The sequence below is a fragment of the Gallus gallus genome, chromosome 2 (assembly GCF_016699485.2).
Source record: "Gallus gallus isolate bGalGal1 chromosome 2, bGalGal1.mat.broiler.GRCg7b, whole genome shotgun sequence".
In the NCBI taxonomy this organism is placed as follows: domain Eukaryota; kingdom Metazoa; phylum Chordata; class Aves; order Galliformes; family Phasianidae; genus Gallus; species Gallus gallus.
In genome coordinates this window covers 104231658-104248045 of record NC_052533.1, presented here as the reverse complement: position 1 = coordinate 104248045, position 16388 = coordinate 104231658, and the positions used below count along the sequence as shown (strand labels likewise).

Below are 16388 nucleotides of genomic sequence, written 5' to 3'. Positions count from 1 at the left end.
GAGCTGTTAAGCAGGGAAGGATAAGGTAAGGTGTCATTACTCCTTGTCTTCATACTTTACATATTCTCACACTCAGGAACTTTTGGCTAGAATTTCCAAATTCTACTATCCCTTCTGTAGGAGAAATGCAAAGTTGTGGCTTGAAACTGTGATTGAGCACCTACTGGGAAGGCAGGACCAACCCAGCAGAGCTCAGACGCACACAGAGGACTTCAGTGACTGGAAGGGGTGGAGCCAGGATCCACCTCTACCCAGACCTCATTTAAGCATTGGCATGGGAGGTGAGGGTGTTTTGCTGGAGCTTGTTGTGTTCTTGAGGCCTTCTAAGGGTAAGCAGATTTTCCTTTGTTTCTATGGCTGCCTCACTTGAGCTTATTGTTATTTGCTGCAGACTAGGATTTTGCTACTATTCTATTATTGTTGTACTTTCTTTCAAGTTAAAGCATTATGCCTTTTTATCTACTTCATTTTAAAAGTCTTCCTTGGGTTGGGGCAATCCCAGGTACGCATACAGACTGGGAGAAGAACTCTGAGTATCTCTGCTGAGAAGAACTTAGGAGTCCTGGTAGAAGGAAAAACTTAACACGAGCTAGCAATGTGAGCTTGCAGCCCAGAAGGCCCTCAGTATCCTGGGGTGTGTTAGAAGAGGGGTGGCCAGAAGGGAGAGGGAAGGGATTGCCCCGCTCTGCTCTGCCCATGTGAAGACCCATCTGGAGTACTTTGTTCCAGTCTGGGTCCCCCAACTCAGGGAAGATGTGGAGCTTTGGGAGAGGGTCCAGGAGAGGGCCACAAAGATTATCAGAGGGCTGGAGCTTCTCTCCTGCAAAGATATGCTGCTGGAGCTGGGCTTGAACAGTCTGGAGAAGTGAAGGCTGAGGGGAGGCTCATTACTCCCTTTCAGTATTTGAAGGGAGATGATAAACAGGAGGGAAGTCAGCTTTTTATATGTATAGATGTTGATAGGACAAGTGGGAATAGCTTTAAACTAAAGGAGAGAAGATAGGTGAGATATCAGGAGGAAGTTTTTTGACTGAGAGGGCAGTTAGTTGCTGGAACAGGCTGCCCAGAGAGGTTGTGGAAGACCAGTTCCTGGAGGCATTCAAGGCCGGGTTGGATTGGGCCCTGGGTGGTCTGATCTAGCAGCTGACAAGTCTGCCAACAGCAGGGAGTTGGAACTGAATGATCTTTGAGGTCTCTTCCACCCTAAAACATTATATACTTCTATGATTCTATGGTTGTTGTTGCAACTTAGCTTGGTGACACAGACATAGCCCACATCAGCTGTTCCTGTCACAAGCAGTGTCTATCTCGCTGGAGTCCTTCAGATGTACACCATAAAACACATGTACACTGTTGCTAGGCATCTCATCTCCTTCACTGAGGAGGAGGCAAGGAAAAGGAAGCATGTTCTTCAGTCCCTTCTCTGGTGTGGCAGAGCTGCTGCTAGTCATCCACATTCCCTCCTCCCTGCTTCCACAGAGGCTGCATGCCAAACGCCTGCAAATCGAGAGACATTTGTTCTGTACTATAAAAACCAGTGGCTAACAGCTGCACATGTTGTCTCTAGTGTTGTAAACCTGTCATCAGTGCTGTATTGTTTACATATGGCTACAAGGCCTTGTAGCCCAGCATCCCTGCGCAATGCAGTAGTGGTAGAGGTATCTGTGACAGCTGTGTCAGCTGGAAGCAGCACAGCCAGCTTATTTGTTTCAGCAGAAGCCTTGGTAACCCCAAACCCAAAGACACAAATCAGATTCTTTCATTTTTTTAATGAGCTCACTGTTAATAATAGATCCACTGCAGTGCAGATGCTGAAATGGAAATAACTAGCATTTCCCTAACAAGGCGCATAATTCTATAAGATATAATGGATTTCAACTGAAATAGTTGCATCCAGCCAGGCAGCGCTTATAATTCATGACCAAGTATCCAAAATGAAATAAAAATCTGGGAAACATGCAAAGGTGCTAATTTTCCACATCAGTGGAATTTATCAAGTTCCTAGAGATTAATATGGAAGGATATTTGGTTGTTCAATTGTTAGAGCTTTGTTTTCCTTGCACAGACATCTGAAAGACATTGATTTAGACATTACAAGAATTTCTAGATTGGCACAAGGCTTTTTGCACAGTAACTCAATTCTTTCTGAATTGTAAGTGGCAGTTATCATATAGGGGAAGTTTTTTTTTTTTCCCCTTAGTGACAATATTCCTATTTAGATAAACAGCTACAACTTATATATATTAATATATATACTTATATGAAAGCCTTTCTTGAAATATTGGAAAATAATTCATTGTTTCTTCCAACATCTTCTGTTATATAAAAAATATTTATTAACTTCCCCTATTCAAAAGGAGTCATTTACCCAGAATTCTTTGCATAGTATGATTTGAAGTTGTATGGCCAGAGATAAGAGAGAAATATGAAAATAAGCTTTCACTTTAGAACACATGCCATCCCACAGAACTCATAGAATGTCCCCAGATCATTAAAATTGAGGTTGACTGCTTACCTCCACAGCATGGGTTATTCCATTTATTTGTTAGGTGTAAAGGAGAGAAGCATAGGCATGTGATCTCCAAGTCTGCCAGTGCACATTTGTAACTAAATAAAAATCTCCAGTCCTTTCATAATGGAGTAGGCAGAGTCCTGACACAGGGTGGAATGATTTCAGAGTGAGATGAGCTACTCTCACTAGTTCCTGCACTGATGTGACCTCTCTTTTTAGGCCTACAGACAACCTTTATAGAAACTGTGCAACAGTCCCAAGTCATCAACGAAAGCTGGTGCCAGCAAAGAACAGATCAGTGCCCTCGTGGTTTTTTAGAGCACTGTATGCTGATAATGCTTTGCAGACATGATTATTTTGTTTTGGTTTCTGGAACAGATTTGACCAGCAGGCACTGTCCTGCTCCATTGTGTAGTGTTGATAGTCTCTCTGAGCATAGGCCTTTGGAATAGTTAGGGCCTGATCTTGCAACGTGCTAAGCACCTCTGTGAAATGCAGAATATCCCCGCAGAATATTCTGCAGAAATGCAGAGAATCAGAATACTTCTGATGTTTGCTGCACCTTGCAGGCTTTGGTCTCTTGTACTTCAATTCCCCAACCATTATTAATGTTACCCTTTAACATTACTAATGCTTCAGTTAATGAGGAGTGGAAAATTAACCACAATCACAATAGTCTGTTTTTGCTGATTTCTGCCAATTTGGTCTTTGAAAGTCGTGTTTTATCATAGCCATGAAACTCTTATCAGAAGAAAGTAGACTGAAATGCTGAAAGGTGCTTGAGATCTTCGCTGCTTGGCATGACTGGAGAGTCTGCAGCCAGAGCTCTTTGTGTGATATTACTTTATCTGAAAATGATGAGGTGGGAGTCAGTTGTTCCTCTGTAAGGACACATTCAGGAGGATGACAAGTATCTGCTGAGCACAAATGTGCTGGGCATCCAAACCACAACAGTGGACACCACACCAGTGGACATTCATATCCTGTGAATAGGGTCTCATTCTTCTGATGCCCAAAATGCCAGGAAAAATGTTAGCACTCATGGTCATCCTGACAGCACATTCCTCACTTCTAACCACAGCCACTTTTGGGGCTGCTTTCATTAGCACTCCCTGGATTGATGGGTGGTCACCACACTGCTAACTACTCTTTAGTCTTTGTTCTACTTAAAAGGGCATTGATTTTTTTTTCACTAGAATGTTTTCTTTACAGGTTTTGTTTTTGAATGAGGATTGAAAGCACCAGCCTGAACTATATTTTAATCTTATGTATTACAGATTATACTAAATTAGATAGGATTTGAAAAATTACCTCTAAATGTCTTGTAATTATTAATCATTATCCAGAATCCTCCAGCCCCCACAAGATGATCAAAGAACATTTGTTGTTTTTGTGCTGTGTTGCTAGACACCGGCAAAGATTATGATATTCTTATTCAATACTACTTACTTTCTTAACATCAATGACAAAAACAAGTAGCAAAAGTTGAATGTTCTTAGAATAGATTAATTTCAGCCCCCTATTTGTATTCATTGGTTTTCTTAACAGCATGACATGTTATCTGATAGTGTTTGGCATTTTAAAAGGTAGGATGACTTTGTGTGGTAAGGGCAGTAACTAACAAAATAGTAAAATAGCATAATGTTCCAGTGGATAAATATGCATTAGCATTTCTTAGAACTAGCTTTACTGACCAGCTAGCAAAAAAGGAACTAATCTTAATTATTGTTATATCATTTATATCTAGGAATGTGTATATTAGTCTTTATGTGATAAATATACACTAGTATGACAGTATCCTTTTCATGTCCTTAGTAATTATCCATTGCTTGATGTGAGGCTATAACACTACTTAAAAGCAATTATAATCTATCATTTATTGGCTTAGTCTGACTTTCAAGTTTGGAGCTTTTTGGCAAGAAGTACTACGGCTTTATTATTTGGTCATACTGCAGCTGTTCTACATGGAAAGCCCAAAAATTCTCATGGACAGATTTTATTGCAAGAGCATGAAAGCAGTAATAACAGTAGTTGTGAAAAAGAGATTTGGTTTGATTGAAATTTTGGATACCCTCAGAGTAGCATTAATCAGTCTTGTCCGGAAAGAATGTATAGATAGAAATGTCGGCTATTTTATGTTAGGCTTCACAAAACAGGGAAGTGTGTTTTATGACCCCTTCTAACCCTGAATTTTTGAATATTCTTTTTCCCTATTTACTTCCTCTGCATTTTTTTTTCCCCAGAATCTGAAGGCTTCCCACAGTAATGTTCTACAATGCATTTTTAAGGGTTGTGTATAACTCTGAATTCCTGTCTTCTACTGAATCAAGATTTATTACTAGAGTTCAAATCTGGCAATGTTAGTAAAATTATTGAGATTCAGACAACTAGGAGGCCCTATTCATGCATCTGTGTTTCTATTTAAAGCATAAGTACACAATGAGGTAATTACATGAGTGGCCTTAATTGAACTCAGACTTCATGGAATTTTCAAACAGAAACTGAGTAGTGCGGAAGGAGGGATAAAACTGAAGGTATTCTAATGCAGATGTGGATAAGCAGGTAAAGCAGGAGTAGCTGATTCTGACTTCTGCATAGGTTTTGGTATTTTCAGATGGCAGAGATGAGCAATAAAGGTATCTTTAATTTTTTTTAACATAATTTAAATACTGCGTAGCAAAACTGGGGCTTTCTAACACCTAAGTGCTGCTGGAGCTGAGTCAATGAGCAGAAACATATTGAAATGCCACAGCAATTCAATAGCCCTTGGTCGAGTGTTAAAGTGATACTGAAGTCTTTTGTATCAAGAGATTAGATTACAGTTGCAGTCACTGAAAGAAATCTTCACACTTGTGTACCTTTTCTGGTGAGGAAGCAAAAGAAGGTGTACTGGTATGAGGTACCATTATGTTGTTATCACTCGGGTTCATACTCCAGCTGTGTCTGATCAGTTCTTTTACAGTAATGCATCTCTCAAGCACAGTGGTACAAAGCTCTGTGTAGTTCAGATTTCTGCCTTCTATGTAAACTACATGTATTAAGTCCTGATTTGCTTTGTCAGTTTGGACTGAATACGTATTCTGAAAATGGATCTCATGATCAAAGGATTGCTTGCCTTAAAACCACTAGCAAATTTTTTAGTTTTTTTCCTGTTGCCCACTTGATCTGGCCTCTCATGAGTCCAAAAAGAAAAAAAAAAAAGTGGAGCTTCTGAATTTTTTTTGTTCTTAGTACCCTTGTTTCTGACACCTGCATCTTCTGTGGCCTGTTGTGCTGTTTCATTCTGGGGGGGGTCTGAATTACGTAGTGGTTTCTGTTGTAATTTAGCTGACAAACTGGCTGAAGTTTACAGCTCCCAAAGAGTGTGGCTGGCTCTATCAATAGTGGTTACTGTGATAATATAAGGTGTCGGAGAAGACAAAACAAACAAACAAAAAAGTATACTAAAATCCACAACTTGTTTTACTAGAAAAAATACTATCTAGTGGATTGTATGAATGTTAATTACTTATTTTCCAGTTAAATATGCCATTTATATTGGTATAACTGCTTCATTTATGGAGACAGTGCATGCCTTTTGGAAGGCCAACTGAAAAATATTAATGGTACCTCTGTTATCCTTCCTCTCAGGCAACGTTGGCAGCATGCATATACTGAAAGCACAGCACAGTAGCGTAAGAAACACATCTCTCCATCTTGAAACAGTTTGTTACCAGAGGGACCATAATGCCTATACCAGTAAATACACGAAGAAATCTTTCAAACCATAATGAGAAAAGATATGTTGTCTTAATCACCAGTAAACTGACAAGGATAGTATTCAGAGCAGAAATGAGCTAGTTTGTAAAGAGCAAAGCACTGAAATTCAGATGTAGCCTTCCAGAATGGACAGTGCATATGAACTACCTGAACAAGTTTTATGGATTTTAAGGATTTAGGGCAAATGCTGTCTGTGACAACAAGGATAGACAGACACAGTAAGCCAGGATGTCACTTCCCTCAAGTTTTCAAACTACATTTTAAAATATATACTCTTATTTCGGAGTAGTTCTGAAGGAGAGACTAGACATATTTCTGAAGTTTGGTGGTCTCCTTTGTTTAAAATTGATAGTATTTCATGTACCTATGGTCATAACTAAAAAAAGTTATGAATCAGTACTTCTAGTAAGTTAGGTAAGGAGAATGACACCTGAAAAGAATGTGTTGAAGTCCTTTCCTCTTTGTACAAAGCTCAGCAACACCACTTATGATCATTTATTTAGCTTGTTGCACTATGGGATCCAAGTCAAATGTATAACTTTTTACAGGCATATCTGCTGTTTCTAATCTAGCTGCTACCATCTGGGTACTGTAAACAAGAAAATGCTCAAGATCCTTAGTGAGCTCAGTCAGGTGGCTCTCACATCTGAATGAAAAAAAAAAAATCTAAAGAGAAACGATGTAGTATACAATTTCTTTTTCATTAGGTTTGAATGGATGCTTACAGCTATGAGACATACCCTGAAGTGGATATACCATGATAGTAAAATTCTCTTTGAAGTTGTTCAACAGCCCTTTACACCATCAACAGCTTTCATGGAGTTTTAGTCACCTTTTCTTCAGCTCTTGGGTTGAATGAGAGCTTGCCAGAGGAAAGATCTGGAAGTGGTCTTTGATTAAACGACAGGTCATTATTGTTATGAAATATGAAACAAACAATTCTCTCTGTTCTGGTTTCCTTAGAATTGAAGCAGTTCTTGCCTCTCCGTATATTTTCATATATATATGGATGTTTGTCAGAGTCCTGCTATAGAAGGGAACCGACACAAAGCAAGACACCATGGTAGTAAGGGCACTGCTATTTTCTACATCAAACTCTTCTTGTGTCCTAAGAAAAGCTTTTACAGAACTAGTTCTTCTCACACTTAAATCTGCACCTTAAACTTTTGCCAAAATAAGGGACGTGTTGATGTGTGGAAAGCTCTGAGAGACCAGAGTGGTTATGTTTGGGAAGGACATGATCATTCTGCTTTTGCTTAACTATTACTGCTTTGGATACTTCTGTTTTTGTCCTACTTTTTGTTCTTTTGGTTGACTGTATATAAGATATATTCAAACCTATAGCTTGACAGAATTCCTGTGAACAACTTGTGGTGAAGTTATTGTGTTTTTTTCGTGTGTCCTGTGGAGAGGGGAAGAAAAAAAGAAAAGAAAAAAAAAGCATTGACAAAATGTCCTCAATGTACCATTAATTCAGTTTATTATAGACATAAAATGTATTGACTAAGAGTAGTATTAAGTCTGTGTTTTTCAACCCATTTTTCTTACTACAGAAATAATGCTTCATCAAAAGTACATTTTTTCTGCTTCATGCTTCATACTTCCTGCACAGTCATTCTTCTGCTAATATAAGTGAAGAAGTTATGCTGAAAGCAAAACCTTCACCCTCTAATTTTTCACTCTGAAAAGGCAGTATGATTTAGATGCTGTCTTTCATTAACTGGAAAAGGATTAAAAATGTGAAAGTTGGTAGCAAAGGACAAAAGCACGAACTATTCATAAAGCAGCACAGACTTGATGTCCTTTAAATTATTTGTTTTTAATTATTACAGTTAATAATAATAATTTAATGTAACATAGAATAAATGAATTGATTATTATTGATTTTTGTGACGACTTCAGAACAGAGAACTCTCTCTGGCTTAACAAATTGACTGGTAAACTGACTACATTGTTAAACATTAGCCTGAAAGTAAAAGATATGAAAGCACATGCTTTGTCCTCTGATCAAGCAAGTTGTCAGTCAAAGCTGCAGAAATATAGCTAAGGAGTTTGAGAACTGAGGGAACATAAGTTCAAGACCCAGAAGGGGAAATGTAAGTGCAGACAATATGCCAATTAATTGAATTAAACCAAAAAGGTTTAAAAGGGGTTTCCCTCAGGAAACAGCATGAAAGAAAAGACAATGGTTAATTCAATAAGGACAAAAGCATAAATGAGCTCACTCTGAAGGGATCAGAATATTTACAGATGATGGTGTCTGAAGAATCGAGGAACACAAGTTTGCAATTACTATGAATTTATTATGCCCCAGTAGCACATTCTAATTTGGTCAGCCCTATCCTCTGAACAAATATTCTCATCCTTAAAATCCAGAGTGAAAGAAATAATCCCTTTCTAGTTGCAGTCAGACTATGAAACTGATTATGATCAGCGAAAATTCAAAGACTAAAAAACAAGGGCAACTTCACTGAAGTTTCCTGTCCATCATCTGTATCAGCATTCACAGGCTTCCAGCAACTTAAGATGTATTTAGCAGTGTTGTGTTTGAGAAGCCCATGAGCAATACAGGTCCTTATGCTTCCCTGCCCATGTACAACTCAGAGATAGATGGAAAAATACAGAAAGTCTCCTTTCCCATCCTGGAAAAGCATGAATGGAAAGCTGTGCATGCAGACAGGAGTTGTTCCTCATGCTGTGCCCATTGCTGAGGATGCTGAGACCTCTCCTAGCAAGGAGCTCTTGCTTCCCAAAAAGAGGTGACTTTCAGAGTTGCTTCACAAACTCTGCAAGGGAACATACCTGCCATTAACAAATACTGAAGACTCGCAAATGGTGTTTTCTCCTATGCATTGTGAAGACATATAGTATTAGAAAAGGAAAGATAATAAAAGGAAAGTGGGAGAAAGTTTTAGTATCTCTGTGATTGAGATTCAAAGGGTTTCAAATTTTATAGCTTTACAGAACTGTATGCTCAGAAGTTTACATGAACCACCGCTCTTCCCAAGGTAGAACACTGACATTCAAGTATAAAGAAGGTTCTGCAAACACAACATCCCAGAGAGCAGCCACACCTCCCAGCAAATTACAGAGCTGTGAACTGATGGAGAGCTGACACCAAGCACCCTCTGTAAACCAGAGGAATATATTGTAAGTAAGCCTTACTCACCCTCTCACATATTCTGAAAGGGAAAACCTCACCTCCTTTTTTTTTTTCTCCTAGCTTCCTAGCCTGACCCACATTAGGCTGATCCAAAGCAAATCTGAATGTTTAATTAACTCAGTCTTGTGATTCCTTAACAATGGTTCTTGCTTCTCTTAAGAAGGAACCAGTGCTAGCCAGATGGAGGCTTTACTAGAGCTAAGGATCCATGTCCTATTTTGGAGGGCAGGACTGTAGGGCTTGGTAAAACAGATGGCTTTCTACTGTGTAGATCTCCTGCAACTTTATTCTGGTTAACAATGAAGACTGTCGGACCAGTGTTAGGTGTTTTTCAAGCCTGTATTTTCTCCACTTTCTGAGTACTTTTCTCTTTTCTCAGTTTTATAATACATATCTTTCTCCCTTTCTTGCTGGAGTGTAGCTCTTTTGCCTCTGATGTCTAGCAGAAAGGCAGAAAAATGCAAGCTGCCTGAGATCATTTTGCTCCTCCAGAGTTAGGAAATACAGATATGTTGGCATAGCAAATCTAGATGAGTTTTTAATTGCCAGGAGTTGGATATCCCATGTTGTTGGGCTCAACTTCCTATTATGACATTTACTGGAATAGGGGTGATTTTCCCTGCAGTAATTAACTTCTGCCATTCTGTACAGGGGTGAGCAAAGAGAAGGTCACACAATCCTAAGAAAACCTATACTGTCATAGACAGGTACTCTGCCCTCACAGTCGGTTTTTCTCCATTCTAACAGCTGTACTACTTCAACTTCCCTTCCCCCTGTGAAAAAAAAAAAAGTGAAGCCATTACTCTGTGGTATGAACTAATCACTTACCAAATTAATTCCAATAAATCAAATCCCTACTGAGTCATATGTAGAGTCATGTAGGTGGATATTAGAAGAGGGGAACAAGAAATATTGGCACTCATAAATTTAAAAAAGAGCAAATTGATATTTTTTAATTTGTTTAAACAAAAATTGTTCCCTGGGTGGAACACCGTGTACTGTGTTTTGCCTGGAGCAAATGTTTATGGCTGAGTGAAAAAATAGAAGTTTGTGACATCTCATGGCACTACACATGCACTCAGAGACATATGGACATGCACACAAGCCAGTTTCTGTCCAATTGCTTTAAGTCAGATTAAATCTCTGCTGTCTCAGCTATTAGTGGGTGTCTTGGGAGGCATCAGGTTTGAAAGATCCTTCATCTGAAGCGATCTTGTGTCAGCTTGTTACGATGATGTGTGGTATGCTTTTGTTATGCCCTCTGTGGCACCTATCAGTACTTCAGGTAACAGCACAGGGAACCAGAACTCGAGTACTTATGTCCAGAGGAGATATTTTAATGGCAACTCTAAAAGCAGAAACAGTGCTTTGATTTATCAGAAGATGATTCAAGCAAGTGCTGTATCTTACATTACATGTGTATCTCTACAGACTACTGTGAGAATGCAATAGTCACCAGTGTTGTTCTGCAGGAATATGAACGATATTTGCATCATCAATAATTCCTTATTTATTTTCTGCATTTACATCATCTATGGAGAAGGTGAAGAGTTTTTGCTTTTACATATATTTTTTTTTTCCTAATGCATACTGTACAGCAAATGATCATTACATGGAGCAGTGCCAGCTCATGGTTCTGCAAATTGCAAATGTTGCAGAAGAGTGGTTCATCAGTTGTCTTGGTCAGTACTGCAAAACTAATTTTCTTTTTATACCGAGAGAAATGCTCGCTGTTTTGACACAACATTAGCTGTTTTGCCTGCAATGTATAATAATGGGTTTAGTCACTAAGGTATGATCTTAATAAGGAAGACAGGCAGAATAATAATTCAGAGATCGTGCTGACTGTGATCTCCATACAGATTTTTAACTGCCTCTGGGGCTGTTGTGTACATAAATAACCTATACTGTAAAGGTAAACAAGGTAGACACTGTCTGCCTCTAAAGCTGCCCCATTACAATAGGAGAAGTCTGCTTCCATCCTCCCCAGAAACAGGTGTAAACTGGAGGCCAAGAAATGAGTGAGAGCCTTCTTTTGAAGAAAGACTCCTCAAAGAGTCTTGTGGTTGCAGTTTGGACTGAATGTGGAGTCTCCTCGAGTGGCAATCCTATTACCCGTGAGGACTTGGGGGCCAACTGCAACTCCTAAGTTAGGACCCTGAAAGGTATTTATTTCCCTCTATCTTTCTCATTCACACTCATGCATACACATTTAGTTTTTGAGAAAATTCAGCAATGTGCCCCACTGGAGGTGTGTCTTCAGGAGCAGTGATCACACAATCTTTTCAAAATGCCTTTCTTTTCATAACAAAAAAAAAAAAGACATTATTTACTATTGATAGTAAGGATAGCACAGGCAGCGCTACGCAGGACAGATCTAGGAAAATCCCTGGTGTGAATTCTTGTAGTTCAGTGAAAAGGCAATGCATGAGTGATGAAGGGACAAGTCCTTCATTACAGATGCATTGGACTAGTGTCTAAGGACATAAGTTCCACTTCATGAGCATTTTGAAAATATGGTTTTTGTTCTGAAAGCAGAGAGCTTCAAAATAATTTACAAAGGAAATGATCTCTTTTGAAGTGTATGAGTCATGCCAGACTGAATAAAAAGCTTCTACTTGCTCACTGCTTCGTAAACTGGACCAAAAGAATCCCCTCACCCTCTTGAAGAGGTTAAGTAGCATGTGGTATTTCCTCAAGGTACTACTTTGCAGTACTCTTACCTGGCTCATAGAGCTGCACTCTTCTTGTTCACAAAAGACAGTGTTTGAATGTCTCCAAAATAGAACGTCTGGGGCCCAAGAAACCTGGCAAAAGGATTCTAACAAGGAGAGTGCCCAAGAAACTGTGTCTCCTGATAGCATTTCTCTTTGATGGGAACAACCAGGAACCTGAGGTAGGAGGCCAGTTTGTGTACCCATCAACATTGGCTTATTTGGTTTTCTGAGGCCAGGAGCCTTTTGCATTATAGACTAGTTTTTCAGTTGTTCAATGTTACTGAGTAGCATGACTTTCCTGACTGACTGTTGAAGACCTCCAATTGTCATGTGTCTCAATTCCCTTCCAATTTGTGTTAAAATAACTCTCAATTAAAACTGAACCCTTGGTATGTTAAAAAGCAAACAAGTTCAATATATAAAGCACTCTGCAAATATTGTCCCAACCACAAGTTAATACTGGTTCATGTAGAGTCCTCCAGCATAACAACTGAATTACAAATGTTTTTTTTAAGTAGGATAGTGATCAGCACCTGCTCAGAGGCATAACAGTTGCCAATGCAGTCTTTCCATTTTTCAAATAACAATACATGCTCATAAATGCATGTTCTTCTCCCCCGGTTGTCAAAGGCAGTGAGAAAATGCAAAGGGGTGAATTTTCTTCAGCCACTTGCATCTTGAAGCCTTGGCCAAGTGCCTGTCAATCAATTCTGGGATGCGGACAGGAAAGGTAAGCTGCCTGGCAGATGGGGGAGCAGATGGGGAGTAGTAGGCAAGGAAGTACCCACCCCCACCAGAATGCAGGCAGCAGCCACAGCAGGATTGCTACTTTCTGAAGGCAGGATGTTTTGTTGTTCATTTTAGGGCTTGAGTTTTATAACAGATATGGATCTCACCACTTTCTGCACAGCCTATTCCTCATTAATTCATATTGGGCTTCCAGTGGTGTTCTTCATTGCACAGTAACTGAAGTTATTGCTTTCAGCTTTCATTACAGGTGACAAAAAAAGAAATAGGACTTGCTTAGAGTCAACTCTTTGAGAAAGATGACCCAAATGCTCTCTTTCCCCTGGCCTCATTTATCTAGTCACAGTAAAGTTGGCTCTTCCCCATAAGGTTTACCTACTCAAAATACTTTCTCTAATTCTCATTCTCTTGAGAGTAAAGAGGGCACTAAGATTGAAGGACAGCTAACAAACGAAAAAAAATAGCAAAAAATCTAACATACTGAACTCTAGAAAAATCTATCTACTGTGTTTGTTTCTGTAGACAGTCAAAGAGAAGATTCCCTCCTACATTTGATCCCACAGTTTCCTCATGAAGATTATTTATGTCTTGTGATCTAAAGTAGTAATTTCACCCCGTAGGCTTTTCAATGAATGGATGAATTTGTTGTACAACTCAGTCTACCAGTGAAAACAGCATTTCCTGTGAATTTTCCTATTCACTTTCAAGGTGTGTTTGTGCATAACAGCTTTAAAGTACTTTCTCAGCACTTGTGGTTAATAGAATTTGATCACAGCAATCTGTAAAAATCAAATCAAAGAAGAGAGTGTCAACACAGCAATGCTTTAAAATGTGCATGTATACTCAGCAAGGTTTGGGCAGGGAATTACTTTACAGATGGTTAGTAGGGGTGGGAGAAGGATGCTCATTTGCTTTTCCAATGTCTCTTCAGCTCCAGAGTATTTTGTAGCCAGACATAAACCATACAACACATGGCCAGAGGGAATCTCAAAAATCATCATCTCTACTTCCTCATTTCAAAACCTAAACTACTACTGCAGAGAGATGTTCAACTGCTCCATTCCTGAGATAGTCTAAGAGTCTCTGCAACCTACAATCATTTCAGTTCCAGGTGTATTCCTTTAGACTCATTTTGTTAGTTACACAGTATATTCTGAAGTCTAAAACAAGTCTTTCTAGTTAAAAGACTGCAGTGAAATTGCTGAAAGTTGATCTTATTACATCTTACCCCACCACCAGTGGACTCAGAGGAAAGAATTTACTTTAATCATTTGTAACAGATCTAGAAGTGCTCACTCTGTCTTCTCTCCTGTAGAACGGACCTCAAATCTTCTCAGTATGTCATGTTTCTTAGTCTTCTGGTCAATTCTTCTGTTCTCCCATGAACTGTCTTTACTGTGTCTATCTCCTTTATAATTGTGATACAGGTAAATTAACTGAAGACTTGCCAAAAACAGCTGTCATAATATGCAGTGACATCTTGAACCTTTATCACGTTCTCAAGTAACAGGATTTATTTCCGTCATTTATGGAGAGCTACAGGTGCATTGCAAAACCAGTTAAAACTTTAAGGAAGCCAAATATTCTGAGTAAGTTTCATATAATATTTTCCATTTGAGGTAGTTACAATGCATCAAAAGCAACCAGGATCATGTATACCAAAACTTACATTATTAATAGTATAGAAGATGAGAAAAAGAGAATTTCACTAATTTTTCTCTGAGATCTTACTTCCAATTACCCACCCAAGATTACAGCCTTGAGCTGTCTGAATTCCGGTTTGCACAAATTTAGTTCTAAGTAAAGAATAAAATCTAAGTTGCTTCATTCCCTGTCAAAACTTCATTATTGTGTATATTTGCAGATTTCCAGCTATGGAATATATCCAGTTTTATGTTGATGACATAGCAGAAACAGAACTGCTTTGAGAACTACTTAAGAGGCTGTTCATCAAAACCAAACATTTATTGAAGCTAGGCCAATTCTGTCACAATTTATTATATTTTATTATATATATACATATTAAAAAAAAAAAACAAGAAACAAAACAAACAAACAAAAAAAACCCACGCATGCAAGTTTCAGCAATGGCAAAATGTCATACCTTCATGTGTTTGGAAAGGCATACAGTGTCCTTCATCAGAAAGGTGACACAAACAGCTAAGGAGACACAGTGTGCAGAAAAAAAATATTCAGAGTTACCCATAAAAGTCCATTAGAAACGTGCTTTAATACTTCATGGAACTGAATTTAAAATATTAACAGGGCATGAACTTCTGAACATCTTTTCCTCCTTCATAGACTTCCACTATTACTTAATTCTGCAAGTCAAAAAAGAACAACCCAAAACCATTTGTGCAGTATTTATATTTTTCTGTCCCCAGCCAAAGGCTATGATATAAAATGAAATATGAACAGCAAAAACAGCTGTTCTTGAATGTCTGAAGATTCATGTTAAACGCATGGCTTTTAATTTGTTGGGGTTTTTTTTCCACGTTGATTCATCTCAATCTCTTTATGCCACATAATAAAAAAGTACAAGTATGCACATGTATGTATTGCCTGGAAATCAGCAGTTGTCCTTTCTTCGTTCTACTTTTCTTTCCCAATGTTAAATGTTTATCAAAGTAAGGATAAGAATAACTTTATGCATTATTGCTACTCCACTAATAATACTGATGTTGATGTCTCTCAACATTTATCACCTTCTTACCACACTTTTCCATTTAATAGTTCACATAGTAAGACTTGATACAAAGGCACAAGGACAAATAAATATTGTTAATTTAGTGCTCTCCTCAGTAAGCTTTATGATAGCATTTTTGAATGACCTTTTCTGTTAAATGAAAATCATTCCAGCACAGCATCTTATTTATTATGTCCATAAATTCAGATACCAAAAACTTTTTTGCATAAATTTTTGTTGTGATTAGAAAAATGTATATTTGGATATGAAAACAAATTTAGTGTTTCATTATACAATGCAGTATTATACTAGAGTATGCAGTAGTACCATGGACAATGACAGGGACATGGTTTGTGCTGTACCTGCAGGCTGGTTACAGGTCAAGGTTCTGTGCTTTGACATCACCTGTTCAGTGCCTTTATCAAAGATCCAGTGGTGGAGAAAGATGCACCATTGCCAAGTCTACAGATGACACCAAGTGGGTGGTGCAGTCAGTATGTTTGGTAGCAGAACTGCCTTTCAGATGTATCTGGACAGGCTGAAGGCCAGCAGGGACTTCATGATGTTCAGCAAGGAGAATAGTGAGGTCCTGCAGATTAGGCAGACTGACTCCATGCAGCAATACAGGTGGGAACTGAGCAGCTGGGGAGTAGCTCTGTTGAACAGAATCTGGAGGGTCTGGTGAACAGTGGGCTGGATGGGAGCCAGCAGAGGGCCTTGGCAACTGGGAAGACTAATCGTGGACTGTGCTTAACAGAGTATAACAGGAGTATCCCTGTAAGTCATTATTTACTCAGCCTTTGT

The 16388-nt window shown here is 38.7% G+C and overlaps 1 long non-coding RNA gene across 1 annotated transcript in view; it reads left to right on the top strand.

Annotated features, from left to right (window-relative positions):
* The first annotated feature begins 276 nt into the window (after positions 1–276).
* LOC769098 overlaps positions 277–16388 on the top strand; it is a 63189-nt gene continuing 47077 nt past the window's right edge. Inside the window, exon 1 of the long non-coding RNA XR_001464049.4 lies at positions 277–329. This is a non-coding gene — a long non-coding RNA (uncharacterized LOC769098). The remainder of the gene's footprint in view (positions 330–16388) is intronic.